General features: G+C 44.1%; 1 protein-coding gene and 1 long non-coding RNA gene across 2 annotated transcripts in view; one reads left to right on the forward strand and one right to left on the reverse strand.

Annotated features, from left to right (window-relative positions):
- FNIP2 (folliculin interacting protein 2) overlaps positions 1 to 883 on the reverse strand; it is a 121,209-nt gene extending 120,326 nt beyond the window's left edge. Inside the window, exon 1 of the mRNA XM_088828048.1 lies at positions 863 to 883. The gene's annotated coding sequence lies outside the window, so the exon portion shown is untranslated. The remainder of the gene's footprint in view (positions 1 to 862) is intronic.
- Positions 111 to 4,467, forward strand: LOC148774859 (uncharacterized). Its single transcript, XR_016035323.1, has 4 exons — positions 111 to 208; positions 472 to 592; positions 1,943 to 2,017; positions 4,049 to 4,467. It is a non-coding gene; the product is annotated as an uncharacterized LOC148774859 (long non-coding RNA).
- Positions 4,468 to 13,890: the final 9,423 nt, after the last annotated feature.

The following is a 13,890-nucleotide window of genomic DNA, read 5'->3' on the forward strand; positions in this document are numbered from 1 at the left end:
CCCGGGACCCCGCCCGGCCCCGGAACCGGGGGGCGGGGGCCGGCGCCGGGGCGGGGCGCGGGAGGCGGGGGTCTCGGGGGTGGGTGGGGGCGCGGCGCTTAAAGGGGCCGGGAGCCTCTGCGGGGTGCGGCACGACGCGTAAAGGGGACCCAGCGCGGGAGGGGCGCAGCGCTTAAAGCGGAGCGGGGCCAGGCGGGTGGCGGCTCAGGTGGGCCGCGAAGGTCGAGGCAGGGGCGCTGGGGGCGGGGCCGGGGCGGGGCCCGCAATGGAGGCGGGATGGTGGTCGTGGCGCTCTGGGGGGCGGGCCGCGGGGGGCACGGCGGCCCGTGGGGGCGGGGCGGGGGCGCGCGGCTCTGCGGGGCGCGGGGGTTCCCGAGGCTGCAGGGGTCAGCTGGAAGCGGCTGGAGAGCTGCAGGGCGGGTCTTTGTTGTTTGGAGACAAAGCCCCTGAACTTGGGTTCTGCCTGTGCAGGTGCGCGGGCTCGTCCACCGGAGGTGTGCGCTGGGGGAGCACCGGGTCGCGGCTCTGTGGGGCTGAGTGGACTCTCTTCACTCCCGGGGTACTGGTACATCTGCCGTATGGGCTTGCTTTTGTGAGTTTTCTTTTTAATTTGTTTTAAAAATTTGGTCGTATAATTTGCTGTTTGGCGTCTTGGGCCACCATTTCCATAGTTACATAAAAAGTTGCACGTGAAATTAAAAAGCACGTGGAATTCACTACATGGGTTTAGGAATTTACGCCATTTTATAGCAAGGGACTGCACTCCTGATTTTAACAGACCACATCCTAGTCTGATACCAATGGCAGACGATGTTTGATGTGGGGAAGGGAGAACTTAACCATGGTACCTGAGTTCACTTACCTTTCGGCCCCACCTGGTCTCCGTGAGCACTCCAGCCTGGGGGTGTGAAGGACCTTAGCCTTATAACGCTGGCTCCACAGCTTAAAAAAAAAAAAAAAAAAAAAACAGCAAAAAAAGCTGAGATCCGACTGCCTCCTACGTGTCCTGCGTGAGCAGCAGACTCTGAGTGCTTCACCTCAGACTTGTTTGAGGGAGGACCACTGGAGACTCAAAAAGGCAAATGTAGCTCCACGAATATAAATAGTTCAAAATATTTCTTCTGGGCCCATTTTAGTTTGCATTATCAATTTTTCTTGCATAGGTTTCTAGCCTTGGTGGGATACTAGCTGTGAGTGGAGACGTGATGAAATTTCACAGAGGTAAGGGAAAGGTGGTAGAAGTCAAAACTTGTTTTTTTCCTTCAGATTTTTACCATTAAAATGGTGGATTCAGTGTTCTCACTGGTTCATCCTTCTCCACCATGGAGTGTGCGCAGACTCCTGATTTGCAGCTCTGCAGTTTCTCTCTGTTTATTGAAAGCAGGTACCCCACAGGACTGCCAGTCTTGGACAGTATCTGGTATTCCAGGGATTGGTCTCATCTGTTACGACTTTATTATAAAGACAAGGTCTGGGTCATACATAGCCTGCAAAGCACCACCCTCCCTTACCATGTCCTTGGTCATAAAAAGTCTTTTATTCTTTTCTTTAATGTTTATTCTTTTAGTTTTATTTCTGACTGCGCTGGGTCTCGGTTGCTTCACAAAGGCTTTCTCTAGTTGCGGCAAGCAGGGGCTACTCTTTGAGACGATGCTCAGGCTTCTCATTCTCTTGTTGCGAAGCATGGGCTCTAGGCTCTCTTGTTTCAGTAGTTGCTGCTTGAGGGCGCAGGCTCAGTAGAAGTTGTGGTGCAGGGACATAGATGCTCTGCAGCATGTGAGATCTTCCCAGACCAGGGAAAACTGTATCCCCTGCATTGGCTGTGTGGGCTCAGTAGCATCTAACTCTTTCCCAGCCCATGAACTATAGCCCACCAGGCTCCTCCATCCGTTACATTTTTCCCAGCAAGAATACTCAAATGGGTTGCCATTTCTTCCTCCAGGTGACCTTCCCCACCCAGGGGTCCAACTTGAGTCTCCTGCATTGGCAGGTGGATTCTTTACCACTGAGCGACCTGGTAAGTGTGGCTTCTTATCCACTGGACCACGAGGGAAGTCAGGTCTTTTATTCTTGAAAGTAAAATCTGGACACTCTGTGGTGCGCGTAGCAGCTTTTGTTAAGAGCATACCGTAGAGGAATTTGGCATGACCTTTGTTCCTTACTTCCGAGGGCTGTTTCTGTCCCAGCCCCATCCAAGGGTGCAGGAACACTCACCAGAGGCGATGAAAAACTCAGCCTGCCCCACCATTATCTTCAATCTTGGACCTGATTGGGCAGCTCTAAAAGAAAAGTGTGCATTTAAAGCTATTAAGAACGTTCTTAGGGGAGGGAAAAAGGAACTGAAATGGTACCCTTTCCTCACTTTGCTTCCTGTCAACACCACATTGTTCCTCATCCTAGTTCTGGCCACACCTCTCTTGCCTTGGATTTTAAAGTGTTATAAAAATCCTAACGAACTGAGTTTTGGGAGGCAGCTCTGGACAGCTCTAGCACCTCACTTTCATTATTTCTCCTGTTGGCCATCTTGGGCCTTTTTCCCATGTGCCCCGTGTCATCTGTGGGTCACTGCCTCTTCCTGAGGCTTGACATCACTGGCCAGGCTCCAGCACTGGCCCTTCTATTCATCTCATCCACCCCACCCTACTCACTCCATCTTGGAAGATACATCCGCTGGCTGCTCCTGTAGGCATCAAGAGGAGGAGGAAATCAAACAGCATCCTGAACGTTTGGAGATACACAATAGCACTAAGCTGGACAAGGCTGAATTCCTGGTCCTAGTCCATCCTGAGTCCCGGTGCACGTTCCCTGACGTCAGTGTGAGTTCTGTAAATTGCATCCGGTGTGTTGCTTCTACGATTAGACTGTCGTGGTCCCTTAGCCTACCCAATACCTGCTACCCATTCTTCACAATAGAAACCCATCTTGTTCAGGTGTCTGTTCCTCTTCTGGACCAGGGCAAGCCAACTATGCCCAAACTGAGTCTGAATGATCTACCGGTAATCCCATTGCTTTTGCAAGGTGAGCTAATGGGGAATGGGAGGCTGTTCTAGGCAAGGAGGCAAGAGGGAAAGGAGCTGGCAGAGGAGACATTCTGGAAGTCTCCTCACTCTTTGTAGGGAGTTGTAAGAAGAGAGGTGGGTTTTTTTCTTCTTTTGGATGTTGTGTGTCTACATGTAATGCTATAGCTGTTCTGCAGCCTGAGCATGAAATCAGCCAGAGCAGAGAGGTGTGGCCCTCGATAACATTTCTGAGGCACAATCCTTGTACCTCATTTGATGAGATAATAGTCCCAACCTTCCCCATTTGATGAGATAATGGTTCTTGTATCTGAAGCCAAAAGCAGCATATAAGAGAGGGTCCTGTTTTCTGTCCTGGATTGCTTGTCATTTGGGACAAAAAAAACCCTACCTGCTTAACCCTCAGTGTACCAAATAAAACAGTTATCACCAATGGACCTGTTCTGTTGTTTTCATATTGTTGTCATGATTTTTTTCAAATTATTCACAGGAGGTAAGAATAAATGAATTGTAAAAATAATTTTGGACTAAATTTTACTATAAATTTAAAGATTAAAAAAGTCAACTTTTTATTCCACATTTTCCTACATTTGGAGGAATATTACCCAAATGGACCAGGTCCCTTGAATACAACTGTTGACAGAACAGAGGATTATGGATTTTTGCACCTCCAATTTCATTTGTGGATCTTGTCAGATAGCAGGCATCAGGCATGTGGTTTTTTGAACAAATTAAGTGTAAAAATGTTGATGTGATAGTTTTACTTATCGGTTTAAAAAATTGCCCATAAGATGCTTCCTTCTTCCAAACTTTAGAAAGATAGCTTCTTTTCAGGTAACACAGTTCAGTTCAGTTCAGTCGCTCAGTCGTGTCCGACTCCTTGCGACCCCATGAATCACAGCACACCAGGCCTCCCTGTCCAACACCAACTCCCGGAGTTCACTCAAACTCATGTCCATTGAGTTGGTGATGCCATCCAGCCATCTCATTCTCTGTCGTCCCCGTCTCCTCCCACCCCCAATCCCTCCTAGAATCAGAGTCTTTTCCAGTGAGTCAACTCGACGCATGAGGTGGCCAAAGTATTGGAGTTTCAGCTTTAGCATCAGTCCTTCCAATGAATACCCAGGACTGATCTCCTCTAGGATGGACTGGTTGGATCTCCTTGCAGTCCAAGGGACTCTCAAGAGTCTTCTGCAACACCACAGTTCAAAAGCATCAATTCTTCGGCGATCAGCTTTCTTCACAGTCCAACTCTCACATCCATACATGACCACTGGAAAAACCATAGCCTTGACTAGACGAACCTTTGTTGGCAAAGTAATATCTCTGCTTTTTAATATGCTATCTAGGTTGGTTATAACTTTCCTTCCAAGGAGTAAGCGTCTTTTAGTTTCATGGCTGCAATCAGCATTAATGCCTCTAAGGTGTGTAACTTTCATCCAGCACTCAATAAAAGCCTTTTAAATTAATACACTTATTTCAGATTCTGTGGACTTTATTTCACCTGTATAGGTGAGGTCTTGGGAGAGATACAGAAACCTTCTCTCATACGCTCATTCACACTCATACACAGTGCATAAAATTTAGAGAATGCAGGAAAGTATAAAGAAGAATATAGTCATGTTTTCATCCGGCAACCTGGGTACATAGAAATAGCTACACATAATATATTTGTTACCTTCCTCCCTTTTTCTTTTTTTTTCCCCTCTTTTGCTCATTTGTTTCAGAGGGATTTTTATTTGTGGATCTGATAAGCACCTAAGTCACTGATTCAACATAATATAATCTGTTGTTCTTAAATCATTAATTCTACAGGAATTTATCTAGTTCATGTATTTAGCCAGTAGTCATCTGGCTTTCCAATACCACCTGTGCTTTAGCCAGTGTTTGTTGCACAAGAATTATTTTAGAGTTCTGCTTAAACTTGCGATTTGTCTATAAATGTTTTGCCCTCCTCCCCAGTTTTTCAAAGCCCACTAAAATGATAAAGGTGAGCCAAGGTGTTGGTCTGCAAGGAACAAGAACAAAGGGAGGGAGAGATTTTCCACAAACATTTGGCCAAGGACAAGTGTTTGAAGGTGGAGAGTGGATGAAGGAGGAGTAACTAATTGATCAGAGGAGGCGTTCAAACCCAAGAATGAAGATGCCTGTCAGTCCCCCCAGAGACTCTGAAGCCTCTGCCGTTGGGAGGTGAAGGTCCCTGAAGGATGGATGAGGGTCTCCATGTGAACTAGTTAGACTCCAGGTCCTTTCTGCCCTTACCCTGCACAGCCAGGCCCTGTCCATCCATCCGTAGACCAAAGAGGGGCATCAGGTGAGTGCCTGGCTCACAGAGAGAGATGGTGGCAGAGAAAAGCTCTCCCGACATTTGCGATGGTGGGAGGCCAGTGCTCTACTAGAGCATCTGTTCATGGATTTCACAAATCAGTACTCCACACCAACAATCTTTCGTAAAATGTTTAGAGTCTCACTCATCAGTATGAACAGAAGTCCAAGGATCACAAACCATGTGATGAACACCTGCAACATGGTAAGGAAAATACAGAAGCAAAAAAGCGTTCTGGGGTGAACAGAGACAATGCAAGGAGATGGAGACTTCAAAGCTGTAATTGATGGGACTTCCCTGGTGGCACAGTGGACAAGAATCTGCCAGACAATGCAGGGGACGTGAGTTTGATCCCTGGTTTGGGAAGATCCCACGTGCCTCAAAGTAACAAAGCCCATGTGCCACTGCTGCTGAGCCCACATGCTCCAACTACTGAAGCCTGCCCACCCTAGAGCCTGAACTCTACAGCAAGAGAAACCACATATGAGATGCTCAAGCATTGCAACAAAGAGTAGCCCCCACTCCTCAAAACTAGAGGAAGCCCTCAGAAAGCGGCAAAGACCCAAAGCAACCAAAAATTAAGTTTTTAAAAAGCTGTAATTGATGAATAGCATCTGAGGGACAAAGGAAGATATGCCTGTAACACAAAAATGACAAGCGATGAATCAACACTCAAGAAGAAGGTGTTCTCAGAAAATTAAATATATGATGATGTAAACAAAACAGTAAAAGGAGCTGAGGGATAAAGTTGGAAAAAATGATAAATTGAAAAGATAAGATGAGAATGTTACAGAATTCATCCAGGAACTTACTAATAGGACCTTTAGAAAAGAGATCAGAGAAAACAAGAGGGGAGTAAATTACCCAAGAAATAATAAAATTTCCCATAACTGAAGGGTAGGCGACCCCATACATGGGATAAAGGCCCACCTAGAACAATACATTTTTCTTGAATCCTACTTCACAGCATAGCATCATAAGTTTCAGAACATCTTGGGTAAGGAGAAAAATTGTAAAAACTTTCAAAGAGAAAAGCTAATCCTGAAAAAATGGAGCAGGATTCAGAACGGCATCAGAGTCATTCCTGGCCGCTCCTGATGGTGGCAGACAGCAAAGCCCCACCTTAAACTTTCAGAGGGAAGACTGTTTTCATCCTAGGACCCTTGGCCAAACGAAACCATAACTCAGTATGTGTGTAGAATACACACATTTTTAGATACACAAGCTCTTAAACATGGCACCTCCATTCTTTCTCAGGCAGATGAAAGAGGTATATTAGCAAAATAGGGAGTTAAAACAGGAAAAGGAAAGATAAGATAATACTAGGAAGAAAGGCAGTAAGGTGGCAGGAAGGAGCGACCCAGGGCTTCTAGAAAATAGCCAGGCCAAGGACAGGAAGGAGAAGGGAAGAGGCAGCTATGAAAAACAGAACATAAATATTCCAGCATAGGAATATATTCTTTTAAAAAATTACTTATGTAAATTTTTATTTGACTGTGCTGGGTCTTCATTGGCTTCTCTTATTGCAGAACATAGGCTTTAGGGCACCCACATGGCACATGGGCTCAGTAGTTATGGCCCTCAGGCTTAGTTGCCATGTGGTACATGGAATCTTCCTGGACCAGGGATCAAACCCGTGTCCCCTGCATTGGCAGGCAGATTCTTAACCAGGGAAGTCCAGGAATATATTCTTTATGTGCACAGATGCTGGAGCATTGGAGAAAAATGAACAATAGGTAGCTGAAAAACCAAATAAGTGATAAAATGAGGCAGTTATTAACTTTAGAAAGAAAGCGTGCTTGGGCGGGAAAAGAAAAAGTGTGGTTGCAATGCGTTACTTGGCTGTTGTTCACTGAGTGAACAGTATTTGTGTGGTCCCACTAATGTAACGTCAGCTATTGATTTAGCAAAAATCATGTGTGACTGTGTTGGGGGCGGGAAGAAAGAAAGTAGAGCTGGGGTAAAGGGAAGAGAGTCAATTTATTCACAATAGGAGGAGGTCAAGAGACAAAGTCTTAAATTGGAAAATCAAGAAATAGTGACAGAGCATATAATTTTTTTAAGTTACGCAAGAAGATATCAGTGAATCTAGCTGAAAGTTGAAGGCGGCCGCCTATAGGGCTTGACCTGGGTGAGGGAAAGGGTGGAGTAGGAGGCTGCTGGGTTTTATTATAAGCCTTTTAGTACTGTTTGACTTTTTAAATGATACAGATGAATGTGTGCGTGTGTGTGTGTGTGTTTTCCTTTGATAAAATAAAGTTTATTTTTAAACAGTCTCACGTGTGGACATTGTTAATGTCCTATTTCTGGGCCTGATACTGTGAGATTCCAATCTAGTGAGAGTGGGATTCAGGAAATGACCTTTAAATAGAATCTCAAGAAATTTGGATGCAGAGGGTTCATGGACAATACTTTGAGAAACATCACTCAGATCCTCTGAAATGCTACACAAAGTTTTGCAAGAATATGCATTTCTTTGGGGGAGAGTCCCTACTTTTCCCATTCTCTTTGATGCCCCCAAATCCAGAAGAGTTTAAGCATTGCTGTTCTCTGTCTGCCTTCCTTCCAAAAACAATTGAGGTTCTATTCATTATTTAAGGTCAAAAGCACAGTGAAGGGACTACTCTAGTGGCCCGGTTGTTAAGATTATGTCCAATGCAGCAGACCCAGGTTCGATCCCTCATCAGGGAATTAAAATTCCACATGCAGTGGGGCAACTAAACCCACATACCACAACTACCAAGCCCTCCAGCCGTAATGAAAATATCGCACATGGTAGAACGAAAATCCCATGTGCCCCAATTAAGACACAATAGCAACCAAATAAAAAATAATTTAAAAAAAAAAGCACAGCTAATTATTGTTGTAGTGAGTAAAACACTTTGTAAAACTCATTAATGGTATAGACTGGGAAGAACTGGCTGAATTTTCAGTCCATAGCAGGTTACCAAGGAGAACACCAGTACTTTACTATTGCAGTACATTGCATATAAATCAAGTGACTTGATACACCTGTAACTAACACAAAATATAGTAAATCAACTATACTTCAATTAAAAAAAAAAAAACTAGAGGCTTCAAAAAGTTAACATGGATCAATTGGCACCTACCAATGGCACTGACCAAGCACATAGTTAAATTTTATTCAGTTGATAAAGCATGTCTATGTTGTCATTGAGTGTTATCTTTATATAATAGTGCCACATAAATAGTACTGGAGTCCAACTGGAAAATGTAATACAGGTGATTTGACAACTTTGCACTTTTATTCAATATTTTACTAAGTTGATATAAGCCAGCCTTCCTTAAATTTATTTCATCTTTCAATCTTTTAAAAATTGTTTTTGTCTTTATAAAATGTTAGAGGAGTTCATGAGTTGTGATTTGGATTCAGTTCAGTTTCAGTTCAGTGGCTCAGTTGTGTCCGACTCTTTCCAACCCCATGGACTGCAGCACGCCAAGCCTCCCTGTCTATCACCAAAACCCGGAGTTTACCCAAACTCATGTCCACTGAGTTGGTGATGCCATCCAACCATCTCATCCTCTATTGTCCCCTTCTCCTCCTGCCCTCAATCTTTTCCAGCATCAGGGTCTTTGCAAATGAGCAAGCTCTTCACATCAGGTGGCCAAAGTGTTAGAGTTTCAGCTTCAACATCAGTCCTTCCAATGAGCACTCAGGCCTGATCTCCTAATGTGGTCCACTGGAGAAGGGAATGGCAAGCCACTTCAGTATTCTTGCCTTGAGAACCCCATGAACAGTATGAAAAGGCAAAAAGATAGGACACCAAAAGATGAACTCCCCAGGTTGGTAGGTACCCAATATCCTACTGGAGATCAGTGGAGAAATAACTCCAGAAAGAATGAAGGGATGGAGTCAAAGCAAAAAAAAAAAAAAAACCACCTAGCTGTGGATGTGACTGGTGATGGAAGCAAGGTCTGATGCATAAAAAGCAATATTGCATAGGAACATGGAATATTAGGTCCATAAATCAAGGCAAATTGGAAGTGGTCAAACAGGAGATGGCAAGAGTGAACGTTGACATTTTAGGAATCAGCAAACTAAAATGGACAGGAATGGTGAATTGAACTCAGGTGACCATTATATCTATTACTGTGGACAGGAATCTCTTAGAAGAAATGGAATAGCCATCATGGTCAACAAGAGTCCTAATGCAGTACTTGGATGCAATCTCAAAAACGACAGAATGATCTCTGTTCGTTTTCAAGCCAAATCATTCAGTATCACAGTGATCCAAGTCTATGCCCTGACCAGTAATGCTGAAGAAGCTGAAGTTGAACGGTTCCATGAAGACCTACAAGACCTTTTAGAACTAACAACCAAAAAAGATGTCCTTTTCATTATAGGGGACTGGAATGAAAAAAAAAAAAGGAAGATGTGGATTCAAGTAGGCAGTAAAATATGATTTCAGATTAATTGCTAGAAGGAATTAAATTTTGATTTGTGTATTTTCTTTAAACGTATTATACATTAAGCAGTTAGAGAAGTTACTTGTTTGTTTTAGTAGCTATGAAGAATATAAAAGGCACTACCCTGGTGGTCCAGTGGCTAAGACTGCACTCCCAATGCAGGGGGCCCAGTTTTGATCCCTGGTCAAGGAACTAGATCCCACATGCTGCAGTTAAAGATCCTGCGTGTCATCCTGAGTCAGGGATCGAACCCAGGTCTCCTGATTTGCCAGCAGATTCCTTACTGTCTGAGCCACCAGGGAAGCACAATACCTGGTACAATCAAATAAATAAATAAATAGAGTGAATATCTTTAAAAAATATAAAGCATTTAAAACAGATGCATCACATAGACCAACACAAACCAATAGCTAAGTTACTATTAATATTTGTTGAATACATAATAACATATAGCATGGCTATTATTAGTTATTTAAGCATATTGCACACCAATTCACATATCAAATATTTCTTATTAAAAGATCAGTCATCTCTGATACTCTTAGCTGTGGCACACTATTTCTTAAAAATAATAGCAAGTCCATCCATAACAGTTATTGTGTCCCAGACCTTGTCCTAAGCATCTTCCTGTTACTAGGTCATTTATCCTTGGCAACATCCCTGTGAGGGAAGTCATGTTATTACTCCCATTTTACAGATGAGAAAATGTATACAGCTGAGTTGCTGAGCACAGCTAATGTACAACCAGGCAATGATTGGAAACCACCAGTCTGGCACTGGAATTTTAACTTTTTAACTACTATGCTATAGTCTCACAATTAAAACTATTGTAGAAAAAAGCCACAGAATCAACTACATCAATGTACAAAAAAATAAAAATGAAATCTATGTCCCCAAAATATGATACCTTTTCTTTAACAGCCAAAGATCTTATATCATTCTTTGATATCCTTGAACTAATATTTCACTTCTCCCACATAATTTTATTTTAATGTAAAACATTTATACTTGAAAATATTTGTTTATTCAATTACTATACTCTGTAACAAAATATGTGTATAAATTTAAATTAATTACCTGGGCTAATACAAAACTTATCAATATGACTTAGATTTGTGTCTTAAACATAAAAAATAAAATTCTGCTATAAATGTATTTCTCAATGATGAAGAAAGATAAGATTAAGTTTATTCACTCATGGATAAAAATTACTCATTGCATGAATGAGGCATATGACAGATTCAACATTAAGCTTACTTTTCATTCATTTTTATAGATGTAAATACTGAGAAACACTATTGACATAAGTTGGTGGGAATGAAAGGAATTTTGTTACAGCATTATAACTTTTTCCAAGTCATATTTTAAAAAATCATTGTGTTCTAAACATTAAAAATTAGACTGGTGTCCACATGTGAAAAACTCACTATTAGAAGTTAGCGTTAACTTCCAACTGTTTTTAATAGTCTTTCTATTCTCTGCTATGCTTTTCTTCCCTTTCCAGTCAGTCATGACACTCTCATTATTATACTGGATTAGCCATAAAGTTCATTCGGTTAGCGAATACACTGTTCAGTGAAGTTAAAATAAGAAACATGTCTTTTACTTCTACTTAAAACAGAATGAACTTTTTGGCCAACTCAATAGATTTTTGAGGGTATTTTGATTTTTTGTCAAGGGTAAGTCCCTCACTCTCATTTTCCTAAAAAAACTTTTTTGGCTCCTATTTACTTTTCCCAAATCAAGGTTTCATGATCAACTTGTCAATTTTTGTAAAAATCTGGGTTGGGATGCTTATTGCAGTACACTGAGTTTTGGGTGAATTTGGGCATATTTGATATTGTTCCAAAACTGAGTCCTCCCATCCAGGAGCTCAGCACACCTGTCTGTCTCTGCAAGGCTTGTTTCATGTCCCACAGTGAAGTTTTGTTTCATGGGTTTCTTTCTGAACTTAAGACACATGTATTTTGACCACTTTCTTTCTCCCCTCTTCCACACTTCCTTCCTCCTTCCCTCCCTCCCTTCTTCCTTCCTTCCTTTCTTTTTTTCTCTTGCCATCCAAAATAGATTGTAAACCCTTGCCAAACTGGAAATAGACTTCCTTTATAACCTCCTAAGTGCCTAGGACGAAGTTATGCTGGAACCGTTGCTAAGGAAAGAAAACTTGCTGAATAAATACATGAATGAAAGACCTGATTCATAAACTAGAGACACAACAGGAAGAATCGGGGGTCGATTCCTGGAAAAGATTCAAAGGAATTATAGTTCCTTAAAGCTAGATGATAAAGTGTGGCTCGATTATACCGCATGGCGGGTTTGACAAACTGTTTGATTTTTTTTTTTTAAACCAAAGAGAAGACAAAATGACCTGGATATTAAACAGATTCTCCCAGTGTGGATTCACTCAGAGAGCCAGAGGAGATAAATCTATGCTTCTGATTTCCTAAGGCTCTGAGAAAAATGCTAAAGTCTTTCCCCTTGTGAGGATTCCTGAAACACTATTTTCACTGAACATCAAGGATCTTTTAAATTTTTCTTTTAAAAAGGATGTGTGGAGAGTTCCCTGGCGGTCTAGTGGTGAGGTGAGGATTTGGCACTTTCACTGCTGTGGCTCAGGGTTCAGTCCCTGGTCAGAGAACCAAGATCCCACAAGCCATGCCGTGCAGCCAAAACTAAAAAAAAAAAAAAAAATATTAAATAAAAGGATGTCTACTGCGTCAAGAACTTAGTTGGTCTTTTAAATAAGGAACATGTTAAACACAAAGACTAACTGGTGGTAGAGTGGTAAAGGAATCTGTGAGTGGAGGCCCTGGGTCCATCTGCCTGTCCCGCCATCCCTTCAGGCTCAGTCTGCTGCCTGGAGAACCTTCTCAGCAGAGGCCCTTCCTCCACTATAGTGGACACGGTCAGGGTCAGGGAACCAGTGGACTAGGAACCAGCCTGAGCCGCTGCACAGTGTGTGTGTGTGTGTGGGGGGTGTGGTGGGGGTGTGTGTGTGGTGTGTGTGTGTGTGTGGTGTGTGTGTGTGTGTGTGTGTGGTGGGGGACCTCCAAAGGCTGCACAGTGTGTGTGTGTGTGGGGGGGGTGTGGTGTATGTGTGTCTGTGTGGTGTGTGTGTGGTGTGTGTGTGGTGGGGGACCTCCAAAGGCTGCACAGTGTGTGTGTGTGGGGGGGGGCGACCTCCAAAGGCTGCACAGTGTGTGTGTGTGTGTGGGGGGACCTCCAAAGGCTGCACAGTGTGTGTGTGTGTGGGGGGGACCTCCAAAGGCTGCACAGTGTGTGGGGGGGGGACCTCCAAAGGCTGCACAGTGTGTGTGTGTGTGTGTGTGTGTGTGTGGTGGGGGACCTCCAAAGGACAGACCCCTGGTCAGAGTGGAAGGAGACTTCCAGGCAGCAGGAAACCCATTCCGGGAGTGTGTGGAGACCTGATGATCTTGGTGGGTCCGTGTCCTTCAGGCTTCAATCCCAAAGGGAGGCTGGGGGGATGCCACCAAATCCTCAGTGACTGTGACCCAGGAGTCGAAGGAGAGCCCCGCCCTTCCTCGAGAGAGAGCCATCCACCCTCTCCAGGGTGCTCAGGGACCCATTCTCCCACCTTGGGGACAGTGGCAGGAGCTAAGATGTGGCCCTGGAATTCTTGGAAAGACCTCTCTCTCCCTACCCCAGGCGCCCCAGGTTACTACCCTGAAACCACCAGGATTCATCCCAAGATCCCTTCCTCCCTGTGTGTTTATGTCTACGCCACAGAGACAGAGGACCCGCGGGTTACGAGGGGTCTCACGGACCCTGATCCCCAGGCAGCTCTGAGCCAGGTTCCCTCCCCTGCACCCACTCCAGTGCTCACTGTGCCCCCTTCCCCTGCTGCACCCACACCGGAGCCTCCTGAGGGGACTGCGGCTTCCCGAGCCCTCTCCCCGGGGCCCTTATCTCTAGCCTGCCCTCTATGCTCTTCCGCCTGCAGGTGGAGTTGGGGTCTCCTTGCCCCTCGAGGCCACTTTCAAGGTGCTCCCCTCCCCCCACCCAGCTTTGACTCTGACGTCATTAGATTAGCCTCACTGTCCTTTGCCCTCATTTCACAGAGACTTTAGCAGCTGCACCCAGTCGTCTCCAAGAGCAGTC

This window comes from Moschus berezovskii, chromosome 19 (genome assembly GCF_049115385.1).
Source record: "Moschus berezovskii isolate FMDL1 chromosome 19, NW_MosBer_1.0, whole genome shotgun sequence".
Taxonomy (NCBI): domain Eukaryota; kingdom Metazoa; phylum Chordata; class Mammalia; order Artiodactyla; family Moschidae; genus Moschus; species Moschus berezovskii.